The 13539-nt window shown below is 39.5% G+C and overlaps 1 long non-coding RNA gene across 14 annotated transcripts in view; it reads left to right on the plus strand.

Annotated features, from left to right (window-relative positions):
• The window catches only part of NHLRC3, a 180721-nt gene that overhangs the window by 91278 nt on the left and 75904 nt on the right, over nucleotides 1-13539 (plus strand). The window lies entirely within an intron of this gene.

Raw genomic sequence — 13539 nt, forward strand, 5'->3', positions numbered from 1 at the left:
TGTTTCCTCGATGAGTGATGATGGTTTGAGTATCTGGAATGCCATCATCAAAGACCAGTTGTTGATAAGCTAGGGTAAGATCAAATTTTACAAAGCCCTCCTTGCTCCCCTGCCCCTGTGCATCCACAGAAAGTTGCTGACCTGCCTGCAAGCGGTGGGAAGGGTAGGAGCTGTGTGAGCACTTCATGGACAGTGCACTTGAACTCTGGAAGCCTTCTTTTTCCATCAGGCACTATTGGCGCACAAGCAAAAGACTCCAGAACAGAATTATGTTCGCTCTTTTGCGAAATTTTCCTTTTTGGTGTTTTCCACCTCTCAGAGCAGTTTTTCTCAAAGCAAGATCCATAGACCATTTGTTCCTCAAGAACGTGAAGATATTGATCTGTGGTCAAATAAGTGAGCACACTTAGAATGTTTTATTTTAAAATTGAAGTTTCATTTGTTGTCAAGTAACACAAGAACAGAACTTTGAAAAATCAGATGATTCTACAGTGGTACCTTATCCTGTTCTTCCTCATACACAATTCTCTTTATACGAGGCCCAGTTTTTACTATTTTTCACATCTCTGTAAGCTTCTAGGAAATTCTTTTAGTTCCCTGAACTTGGAAACTTTGTGTTGTTGTACTGAAGTGTGTGTGTGTGTGTGTGTGTGTGTGTGCGCGCGCGCGTCTGCGTCCTCCCAATTCACATTCTGCCTTACAACTTCCATTATTTTGATGCCATCTCTTGTTTGCACTTTACTTCTTTCCTGTTACCTGATTTCCTTGTCCTTGGGACTTCCTTTTTAAAAAATCCCTCATGGTGGCTGACTCCTTTGCTGTAGCAAGCTCTGAAAAAACGGCCTTTGCTTTTCTTCTTTGGTTAGTCTTCGTTTATTTCCACACTTCTGACTTTTAAGAGGATTATGACAACTTGGTCAGGATGTCTAGGGCTATGGAATGTGGTACAGATGAGAAAGTCAGGGGAATATCCAAGTATTCTATTGCAGAAAGTCTCAAATATTTAAAGCTGATAATGCAGAAGTAACACTACAGCGGAAGAACTAGCACCACCTTTCCCAATGATTTGCTTTAGCATGAACAAGCCTGATTGAATCAGGTCAAGATAACAGGGCACTGTCCAGAAGAGACAAGGGTGTTAGATTTAAACTGGCAACACAGGAGTTCCCATGGTGGCACAGCGGAAATGAATCTGACTAGCAACCATGAGGTTGCGGGTTCGATCCCTGGCCTTGCTCAGTGGGTTAAGGATCTGGCGTTTCTGTGAGCTGTGGTGTAGGTTGCAGATGCCGCTTGCATCCTGCATTGCTGTGGCTGTGGCATGGGCTGGCAGCTGTAGCTCTGATTTGACCCCTAGCCTGGGAACCTCCATATGCCACAGGTGTGGCCCTAAAAAGCAAAATAAATAAATAAATAAATAAAATAAAGTGGCAGCACATGCATGTGTGAGAGACAGGCAACTGCAGCTGACTGTTTCCTTCAGGAAGGCAAAATTACAAAGAAATCTGTTGCCAGAGCAGAACAGCTGGAAGAGTTTTAAATTTCATTCTTGGGCCTGTAATATTAATTAAACAGGAAAGTGACCGGCTTCTCCATATATTTTATATTGAACTGCCCAAACAGGATTAAAGGACTGATGGTATAATAACAAAAAGTTGAGACAAATGAAAACCAGAGGATGTTTAAAATAATGATTATACAAGTCTAATAATCTGAATGTATTGCTTTCAGCAAGAGGCCTGTGATTAGCTGTTGCGTCGTAGGATGAGAGGTCAGAGTGGAACTAGAAATGTGAAAAGCTGATTGTTGTGCAGCACTTCAGGGAAGAAGAACGTGAGATTATTTTACTTTGGGTCAAAATAATTCCACTCACTCCCAGTTATTAAGCAGGATGAATTAATTATTGGAATCCATTTGTTCATTGCCAATTATAAAGGCCCCCTGGGTGCCAGCAACATGGTGGAAGCTGAAGTTGGAAATGGACATGAAAATAATACTTGCAGATACAACATGATATGTACAAGTGTCAATGTGACAATGCTTGTTAGCCCTCAGTATGTATTTGCTGAATGATTCAGTGGCTGCATAACAGAAAGTAAAGTCGTATCTCAAAATATGAGGGAAGACTTTCCAGCCTCACTGGGTCAAAGAGTCATGGTTAGTGAGTACCATTATCCTGCAGTTGTATTGCTGCCTTTCAATCAAAGCTGCCCCAACCCACCATTTTTTTTTGGAGGGGTGGCATATGCTGCTTTGATTTATGATCCCTACTTTGTAGTTGATATAAACCCTGATAGCCCATCAACAACCAGTTTTACCAGGTACTTGGGCATGAGCAGAAGCATCCCTGTGCAGGTTGGGTACCAGAGAAATGAACTACCTCTGAGCCTCTGTACAGTGTATTCATCTTCTCTTGCTGCCCTAATAAATTATCACAGCTTTAAACAATGGCCATTTGTTATCTCACAGCTTCTATAGGCAGCAGAACCAGAGCAGTGGAGCTCAGCTGCTTTCTGCATGGGTCTCACAGCATTGCAGTTAAGACCTCAGCAGGGCTTCATTCTAGGCCTCTGTTTCCTTATTGGCCCTGGACTGGAGGCTTCCCAGCAAGTAGGGCTTCTCACACTCCAAAGTTCAAGGTCCCCTTTCTCCATCGTCAAAGCCAGCAAACAGGGGTCAAGTCCTTCCCTGCTTCTGCATTTTTTCTGTTTCCCCTTCCTCTAGTGCATCTCTGAATGTCACTTCTGCCTCCCTCTTCCACTTTTAAGAGCCCTTGTGATTACATTGGGCTCACCTGATAATGTAGCGTAATCTATTTTAAAATCTGTCAACTTCCATCTCATCTGCAGAGTCCTTTTTGCCATGTAGGGTAATGTATTTGAAGTTTCTGAGGATTTAATAAATGGCATGGACATCTTTGGAAGGCCATTGTTCTGCCTGCCACCCTCCCCTAAACCTTCACAATATAGTTGTTCCACACCTACAAGCCTCTGCCTCTAAAGCCTTTCTTTTAGGGGAACCAAAATCACTTTATTAAAGTTCCGGGTGTCATCCCCAAAAAAGCAAAGCTATTTTTCCAGTTCCCTGTGAAGTCCTGTGTATATTCTGTTTAGGAAAGAAACGAAAACTTGGGTGATGTTGGCTTCTATTGCTGTATACCTTTGCAAAAACTCTCTAATAATTCTAAGGCTCTCTGTAATCTGAGCTTATAGCTACTTCTGCCCAGTGTTGGTGGATAGACTGATACGATATAAAAGGTCACATTTGACCTGTGTCTTAAAAAGAAAAATAGCAAGTCTGGTGGGGTGGGGTGGATAACATTATTGAGGCCCTTTGTATATCAAGAACTGTGATGGATAGATAGATACATACATAAATACATAGATAGTAGAGATAGGGAGAGAAATAGAGAGATCTTTCCTGAACAACATGGATTGAACTGAGCAAGTCTGCTTCATGTGGATTTTTTTCAATAGCAAATACCACACTCCTCCAACATCATTGGTTGAATCCAAGGGTATCATGGATATGCAGGAACTTCGTATACAGAGCGCTATGAGTTATACATGCATTTTCAAATTAGCACATGTGATTATGGAGGCTGGCAAATCCCAAATCTGCAGGGTGGGCCAACAGGCCAGAAACCCAGGGAAGCACCACTGCTGCAGTTCAAATCTGAAGGCCATCAGCTGGCAAAATTCCTTCTGGTTTGGGGTGGGTTTAGAGATGAGGAGTGAAGATCAATCTTTTGTTCCTTTCAGGCTTTCAGCTAATCAGATGAAGCCCATCACGTTACAGAGGGCCGTCTGCCTTACTCTAAAATGCAGTTTTAAATGTAAATTTCATTCAAAAATACCATCACAGAAACATTCAAATAATGTTTGACCAACCATTTGGGCATTATGGTCCAGGCAAGGTGACACATAAGATTTTAAGCATCTCAGGCAAGTTATCAAAGAGTCATATTTCATTACCTTTGAGGGTCCTGTGAATTTTGAGATTATTTTGATGGATGTTTGTTGAAGAGAGGGGAGCTCATAATATTCTATGAAAATTCTTGAAGTATTCTGGAAAAAAAAGTTTTTTTTTGGCCATGCCTGTGGCACGTGGAAGTTCCTGGGCCACTGCAGTGACAGTCCTAGATTATTAACCTGATGAGCCACTAGGGAACTCCAAAAGAAGCCATTTTTCACTCCAAAATTTCCAGGTAAATCTAGCATCAAATTTTTTTTAAAAGAGAAGAAATTATAAAAGTACTAAAGAAAATGTGGGTTAGCAATATATAATATTTATACAATTTATAATATTTCCTAGTCCTAAAGGTTTACAACTTTGACCATATTAAAAAATGAAAGACAAAAATTGAGAAAAGATTTTCAACACATAAGTCTAACAAATGTCTCATTTCTTTGATAGCCAAAAAACTAAAAACCAGGAAGAAAAAGTCAAAATCACATAGAAAACTGGGCAAAAAAATCTTTTTTTTTTTTTTTTTGTAAAAAACTGGGCAAAAGATCTTTTTTTTTTTTTTTCAAGGGACTGACATAAGAATAGTTTTATTTAAATCGTTTAACACTTGTGCAGTACTCAATATTAAGATGTTGAAACACTTTAAACAAAAATCTGTTATGCTTTAAACAGATTAAGAAACCGAATCCTGGTTGGCAGAAGCTAATTCTTATATCACACAGCTAACAGGAGGTAGAATTCTAAAATCTGATTCCAGCATCCACCTGTACCTGACAATTCAAGGCAAAGGGTGTCTTTTATTTTTGTGTCGCACGAGTTTCAGGACTATATAACCTGGATCAACTCTATGGAACAATAATTTAAAAGACAGAAAAGGGCCTCCTATGACAGAAAATCTTAAATTGACTATTATACCACTTATACAATCAGTGAAGAAAACTGACAACAGAACAGGCCAGGGGTCAGTCAACACACAACGCAACGTGTTTTAACAACTTGGCCAAAGGATGGATGAGCATCGTGCGTTACCTGTTGTGTGGTCACCTCTCGGCTTTTTTGAAGGGGGTGGGTGGGGAGGGAACATAAAAACAGAGGGATTCAAACTAGCCCTATTAAACATATCTGCTAAGTTCATGCCTTTGTCTGAAATTAACAACTGAGTGGAACGCGTATTTATCACTCGCATAACACTAGTCTTTTACTGAACTTTAGGGATTCAGCAGGTGATGCTCAGATTTAGGCAAATCCTAGAAGTAATTGCACTGAACAATATCTCAATTCTCAACTGCAAAATAATACTGGGTAATTATTTCAAAGTATGAGCTATAGCTACAATATTAAAAGACATGTATAGTAGAAAAATTCTCTAACTTAGAAAGTACAAATGGTTAAGTCAACAGTACCTACTTACACACAAATGAAACAAAATCAGAATAAACACTCAGCTTTAAGGAGAGGCAACTTCAGCCCAGGTTTTACCACTCAGGGGGAGAAAGTTCCTAGGTGGGTCATTTTGTTCAAGGATGACTTGAAAACCAATTTATCAGGCAAATATTTCAGATCCCAGCAAAGAAGACTCTTCAAGGATCTTGCCTATTAATTTGAGGCCGGAGGACAGACAGTGTGGAGAATTCATTGCTCCCGCCCCTCAGGCCCACCCAGGTTGGGCAAAAGATCTTGACCAGTCCTCAGCAAACTAGGAAAACTGCAACTTAAAACTCCGAGAACATTTCTCACATTGCAAATTAACAAAAATCAAAGTGTGATGAGACAATGCATGTGGAGGAAATGTGAAACTGAATGTACGCATAGCTGCTCTGAGTGTATTGTTCCAGCTCTACGGAGGTCGATTTGAAAATATCTAGTAAAATGCAGAATGCATACTGCTTTGACTCAGCAGTTATATTGCTTGGAAGTTATTCTACATATAGTCTCTCGCATGTGCACAAAGACATATATAGAAGAACAGTTATTACAGTGACTGCTTGCAAGAGCAAAATGTTTAAAAACAATGCAGTGTACATTAATACGTACTTGTTAAGTCAACTACAGTCCACCCACACACTAAAATACCAGCAGCTATTTTTAAAAGTCATCTCCGTATGTACTCAAATGGGATCATATCTAGAATATAGTAATGAGTGAAAAAAGCAAGATGTAGAAAAGTATTCACACTATGCTTCTGTGTATTTAAGTTAAAGGGGGTGATAAAATATGATACAGGTCTGTGGAAAGGTGCTCATGAAAACTGGGTAGAGAGATGAGAAACCAAGGGCTATGGGACAAAATGGGAGGAAAGCAACTTCTAACTACTGGATATTATTCCACACCTTTAAAAATTGTGCACCGTGTGTATACATCACCTCTTCTAAATGAATAAATAAATTTGAAGTGATTGGGAGTTTTATGGGCAGAACATTTACAAAATCAAATCATAAAAGGAATATTATGGCAATAAGAACTATTGCTGACAATATTGCCCATTCTGTTCATAGCAGTCTTGTTCAGCTAAAGATTGCATATAAGTCTTCATATGCATGCATGTGTATACATATATGATAGTAAAAAAAAACAAAAAACTTGAGGGAGTTCCCGTCGTGGCTCAGTGGTTAACCTGACTAGTATCCATGAGGATGCGGGTTTGATTGCTGGCCTTGCTCAGTGGGTTAAAGATCTGGTGTTGCTATGAGCTGTAGTGTAGGTCGTAGATGCGGCTTGGATCTGGCGTTGCTGTGGCTGTGGTGTAGGCCAGCAGATACACCTCTGATTTGACCTCTAGCCTGGGAACATCCATATGCCAGCAGGTGTGGCCCTAAAAAGACAAAAAGACAAACAAAGCAAAACAAAAACCTTGAGGAAAAAGGGTCAAGCAAGACATTGCAATTTCTGTACCAAAAAGTGTGAGAATGATTTATGATTCATTTATTCAACAGTGAACCAAACACAAGTCAATGTCAAGCAATAGGAATGATACTCTAAAGAGGTAGAAAACTCTTTATTTCTTGCACACAAGCCACCTAAAGCTTAATAGACTAATGGGTTCAAGATAACAGAAAAGACAAAAAAAGTTAATGAGAAGCACAGATTAAAATGACTGGAGGGTGGCTCAACTCATACTAAAAGGTTACTGTAGAGAAGTTGTACAGAAATTAAAATCTTGACCCTCTCTGATTTTCAAGACCTTAATAACTCCCTGATGCAGAACCAACTCTCCCAGTTCCAAGCGAAATTCTCAACTATGACCAGTGGTTCTCTGCTACCCACAATCACCCACCTGGTTTCCGTTAGCTGGGAATATTCTGTTCTGACCTAGCATGGAACATGCATGTGCAGCTGTCAAACAGCCAGCAACTCAGCCACAGTCTTGTCAGGCTGCTGTAGGGGGTGTGGGTTCTATAAATAGAGCACAAATGCTTCATGAAATACTTTGTAATTATTATCAGAAACATCTCTTTGCAGCTCCCAAGGATTAAAGAAAGCAGTGCTTGATTGACTAAAAATGCTCTGATGTGTGATACAAATATTGAAAAAGTTCCACACATTCTAGTTTATCTTTATGTATAATCCACCATTGTCCAGGATTTTTAACTTAGTAGAGAAAAAATACCCCTCTAAAATCATATTTCCAGATGTACATACTGGGAACCTAGCCTGGGAACCCTAGCCTGGGAACCTCCATATACTGCTGGTGTGGCCCTAAAAAGACAAAAAATAAAAAAATAATAATAAAAAGTTGAGTTCTTTATGGGAAAAGAATCTGAACAGGAATGTATGTATGTATATGTATAACTGATTTACTTTGCTATACACCTGAAACTAACACAACTTTCTAAGAAAACTATACTCTAATACAATTTATTTATTTTTTTAAGTTGAGGTTCTTTTCCAAAAACTCAAAAAAGATTCAAACTCAGTCATCTCAGATGTGAAGTTCAGGGATCAGCAATCCATGGCCTGTGAGCCAAATGTAGCCCACCTCCTGATTTTGTGAATAAAATGTATTTGGAACACAGCCACTATCAATTGCTTACATATTGCCCATGGCTGCTTTCAGACTGTAAGAGCCACTTGGAATAGCTGCTGTAGGAAACATAGGACTCAGAGCCTAAAATGTTTGCTGTTCTGTTCCTTTAAGAAAAAGTTTGCTGGTCCTTGATTGAGCCTTATGGAGTTAGCGCCTGAGATATCCAGAAAAACTCTTGATTCTTAGCTATATCATTACATCAGTGATAATTAAAATTCTCTCTCTGATAATAGGTAGGACTTTGAAGCTGGACAGGCTTGGGTTTCAGTCCTGGGTCTATAGTGCTTTTGCCTATTTAATCAAGTCACTTGGTTCCTATTTTCTCATCGGTGATACAAGGGTAATGAAAAAACACAGTGAAGGAGTTCCCGTTGTGGCCCACTGGGTTAAGAACCTGACTAGTATCCATGAGGATATGGGTTCGATCTCTGGCCTAGCTCAGTGGGTTAAGGATCTGGTGTTGCTGCGAGCTGCGGTATAGGCCGGCAGCTGCAGCTCCGATTCAGCCCCTGGTGTAAGAACATCTCTGTGCCGCAGGTGCAGCCATAAAAAGAAAAAAAAAATTAAAACACAAGGTGCAAGGTTATTGTGAGTATTATAAAGAGATGCCATTTATAATAAGCAGGTGGGAAAGTAAAGAAGCCAATGGATAAGAATCCAGTTATCGCAAAGAACTTACCTCTCTGTGGGTTCAGGTATTTATTGGGCTTAGCACCGCAATGATTTTACTGTATCACAATTTTGTGGTTAAGGGACTCAGGCAGGGGTTAGCTGAGTGATTCCATTGTCCAAATGGGATTGACTGGATGGGCTGGTCTAGAGGTTTCAGAGAGCCTCACTCCCATGGGCTTTTTTAGGGTACCAAAAAGGCTGGGCTCAGCTCAGGCTGTCAACTGGAGCACCCACATGTGGCTTCCCTAGCCCAGCAGTCCTAGGGTGTGTGGACTTATTAGAGGGCTGCAGAAAGAATGTTCCAGAGACAAAAGCAGAAGCAGCAAGACTTCTTATAACCCAGCCTGGGCAGTCAGAGTGTCATTTCCCCATACTCCAGCAAGTCCCTAAGACCAGACTTTAGCTCTCGATGTGAAGAGTCATGGAGAACTTGTAGCCATCGCTAATCGACAAGCCCTATTTTATATGCATAAAATAATTTCACTAAAATTTACCACCAAAGCAACAGGAATTAGATTCAGCCAAGAAATTGAGGGATTTTGGTTTGCAGGAAGCTTGGTCACTCTCCTTCAAATTGATTCGGCAGCTTTTAAACACAATTATCCATTCTAACAATCTAAGAGGCTGGAATTCTCAATACCCTCATTTTTATTTTCTGGAATTTACCAGATTAGCTGAGCCAGTGTGTCCTTGTGACACCCATAAAATGAGCAAAAGAAAGGTGTTTTTCTCTTCCCAGGGAAAAAAAAGTACAGTGTACTTGAAAATATGAAGGGCTTTGGCCATATTGGAAAAGTATTGTGAGCAATTTGGAGTGGAAAGTGGGAGACATCCGCTTTTTTCTTTCCTTAAATGTGGAAATGTAATTTGCACTTAGATTTTCAAATCCATTTTTATTCCAGATGTATTATTAGAGGAGGGGGAAATCCAGTAATATGACAGTGGGGAATTCAGTAATATGTCATTGCATAGATCCAAGTGGGTGGTTCTATCAAGAAATACAGTGACACTAAATTGGAAAAGCAAAAATCAGTCCATGTGCTGAACAGATGTTAGAGCCAAAATAGACACAGGGCCCCAGCGTCTAGCTGAGGCAGATGCTCTCTGGAACATGGTAGCAGCTTCACTTTTGGTGTTTTCTCACAAATAGTGAAAACTTCAAAACTGTGACCAGAGGGAAGAGCTGAAGTTTTGTGGGTGAGAAAGAATATCATTCTCTAAATAAGAAACAGAACTGAAACCTTTTTGGGAAACTCTCTTTTTGTGCAATTTTTTTTCTTTTTTTTTTAGGGCTACTCCTGTGGTATATGGAGGTTCCCGGGCTAAGGGTCGAATCGGAGCTGCAGCTGCCAGCCTACACCACAGCCCCAGCAACGCCAGATCTGAACCGCATCTTGACCTAAGCTGCAGCTTGTTGCAACACTGGATCCTTAACCTACCGAGAGAGGCCAGGGATTGAACCCTCATCCTCATGGATACTAGTCGGGTTCTTAACCTGCTGAGCCACAATGGGAACTCCCCTTTTGTGAAAATTTATAGGAAATTTTATTTGTAAAATGTACTTTTAAAAATATCACTCTCTCTGGGTTAAGGACCCAGTGTTACCATATGCTGTGGTGTAGGTCACAGATGCAGCTCGGATCTGGCATTGCTGTGGCTGTGGTGTAGGCCGGCAGCTGCAGCTCTGATTCACCCCCGAGCCTGGGAACTTCCATATGCTGCATGTATGGCCTTAAAAAAAAAAAAAAATCACTCTCTGATACATAAAAGAATGAATTTTTATAATAGTGTTTATGGTATTTATGTCACTTTAATGGGTGTAGCTGGGTGACTGGATGGGAGAATAGCAGCATCCTTGGATTAAAGCTACATTCACTCGGTTGTTTTAACCCCTAGCATCTCACCTGAGGAGAAAATCAGGTCATTCACGGATACTTTAAGGTCAGAAGCATTGCTTTCATTTCCAAACAGTGCTTCCTAAGAGAGCATCCATTAATCAGATCAGCAATTAATACTTTTCAGCTTAAATAAAGCAAGTTCTTACTTCCATTTTTTTTTTCTTTGGGACTGTGACCCACTTAAGAAAACTCACACACACAAAAATCACTGAAGTGTTAACTGTTAATGACTTAATATTGTTATTTTAAAATTTAAACTATAAAAATTGTCGAGTTTTTTATTTAAGATATAATGAACTAGAAATCAAAAAAAAAAAATGTTTTTAATAGGCTCTTTAACTAGAAATGTTTCGGTTCCGAGGTCTCAGTGGGAAGACCTACATTTGGCACACAATTTACATCCTACACTGCAGAATGCCACTCGTGAAAGCCTAAATATGTAGGCACTGGTTGTGGCTTCCTAAAAAGGAAACTTTAAGAATCCCATACCTTAAGAAAGGAAGGAAGGAAGGACGGAAGGGAGGAAGGAGAAAAGAAAGGAAGGAGATAGATAAAATGTAAATGGTGCAGATTAACCTTTAAAATGTGAACAAAGGAAAAAAAATGTGAACAAAAAAAGAATCCTATCCATTGATAATAACTGCTTTCTCATGAATTGTCTCATTTGATCCTCATAAGCCTGGGAAGTAAGTTTGACTCGTCCCTGAGACCTTGAGTCCCCTGGTTCCCACCTTTAACTAAGATAAATGTCTCTGTGTCTTGTTTTATGTTAACTTTTTTCTTAAGTTTCACAGTACCCGTTCTTCAGCCCTCACCTGCTGAGCTGGTCTCAGTGCTAGGGAGTCTTCTAATTTCATTCTTTTATATGTAGCTGTCCAGTTTTCCCAGCACCACTTATAGAAGGGACTGTGTTTTCTCCAATGTATATTCTTGCCTCCTTTGTCATAGATTAGTTGACTGTAGGTACGTGGGTTTAATTCTGGGCTTTCTATTCTGTTCCACTGATGTATTTTTGTTTTTGTGCCAGTACTACGCTGTTTTGATGACTTAGGGAGCCTGATTCCTCCAACTCTATTTTTTTTTCTCAGGATGTCTTTGGCTATTCTAGGTCTTTTGTGCTTCCAAACAAACTTGAAAATACTTTGTTCTAGTTCTGTGAGAAATGTCCTTGGAAATTTGATAGGGATTGCATTAAATCTATAGTTTGCCTTGGGTAGTATAGTCCTTTTGACAATTTTGATTCTTCCAATCCAAGAGCATGATATGTCTTTCCATCTTATTGTGTCTTCTTTTGATTTCTTTCATCAGCGTCTTATAGTTTTCAGAGTACATGTCTTTTGTCTGTTTAGGTAGGTTTATTCCTAGGTATTTTATTCCTTTTGTGTGATGGTAAATGTGAATGTTTCCCTAAATTCTCTTTATTATCTTTCCTTATTAGTGTATAGAAATGCAGTTGATTTCTGTGTATTAATTTTTTTTAACTTGATACAAACTTTTATTTTTATTTTTTTATTTTATTTATATTTTTTTCTGATATACACCATGGGGACAAAGTTACACTTACATGTATACATTTTTTTCCCCACCCTTTGTTCTGTTGCGATATAAGTATCTAGACATAGTTCTCAATGCTACTCAGCAGGATCTCATTGTAAATCCATTTCAAGACCCATAACCCTAAGCTCCTGATCCTTCCCACTCTTCCCTCCCCCCCCCCCCACCCCGGGCAGCCACAAGTCTTTTCTCCAAGTCCATGATTTTCTTTTTTTGTGTAAATGTTTATTTGTGCTGGATATTAGATTCCAGTTATAAGTGATATCATACGGTATTTGTCTTTCTCTTTCTGACTTATTTCACTCAGTATGAGAGTCTCTAGTTCCATCCATGTTGCTGCAAATAGCATTATGTTCTTTTTTATGGCTGAGTAGTATTCCACTGTGTATATATACCTCATCTTCCTAATCCAGTCATCTGTCGATGGACATTTGGGTTGTTTCCATGTCTTGGCTATTGTGAATAGAGCTGCAGTGAACATACTGGTGCATGTGTCTTTTTCAGGGAAAGTTTTGTCTGGATATATGCCCAAGATTGGGATTGCGGGGCCATGTGGTAGTTCTAAGTGTAGATTTCTAAGGTATCTCCAGTAGATTTCTAAGGTATCTCCATACTGTTCTCCATAGTGGCTGTAGCAGCTTACATTCCCACCAGCAGTGCAGGAGGGTTCCCTTTTCTCCACAACCTCTCCAGCACTTGTTATTTGTGGACTTATTAATGAGGGCCATTCTGACTGGTGTGAGGTGGTATCTCATGGTAGTTTTGATTTGCATTTCTCTAATAATCAGAGTTGTTGAGCATTTTTTCATGCGCTTGTTGGCCATCTGTATCTCTTCCTTGGAGAACAGTCTATTCAGGTCTTTTGCCCATTTTTCCATTGGGTGATTGGCTTTTTTGCTGTTGAGTTGTATAAGTTTTTTGTATATTCTAGAGATGAAGCCTTTGTCCTTTGCATCATTTGAAACTATTTTCTCCCATTCTGTAGGTTGTCTTTTTGTTTTCTTTTTGGTTTCCTTTGCTGTGCAAAAGCTTTTCTGTTTGATTAGGTCGCATTGGTTTATTTTTGCTCTTATTTCTGTTGCTTTGGGAGACTGACCTGAGAAAATATTCACGAGGTTGATGTCAGAAAGTGTTTTGCTATGTTCTCTTCCAGGAGTTTGATGGTGTCTTGTCTTACATTTAAGTCTTTCAGCCATTTTGAGTTTATTTTTGTGCATGGTGAGGGTATGTTCTAATTTCAATGCTTTGCATGTTGCTGTCCAGGTTTCCCAGCAATGCTTGCTGAATAGACTTTCTTTTTCTCATATTATGCTCTTGTCTCCTTTGTCAAAGATTAATTGACCATAGGTGTCTGGGTTAATTTCCAGGTTCTCTATTCTCTTCCATTGGTCTGTCTGTCTGTTTTGATACCAGTACCACACT

Source organism: Sus scrofa, chromosome 11, assembly GCF_000003025.6.
Source record: "Sus scrofa isolate TJ Tabasco breed Duroc chromosome 11, Sscrofa11.1, whole genome shotgun sequence".
In the NCBI taxonomy this organism is placed as follows: domain Eukaryota; kingdom Metazoa; phylum Chordata; class Mammalia; order Artiodactyla; family Suidae; genus Sus; species Sus scrofa.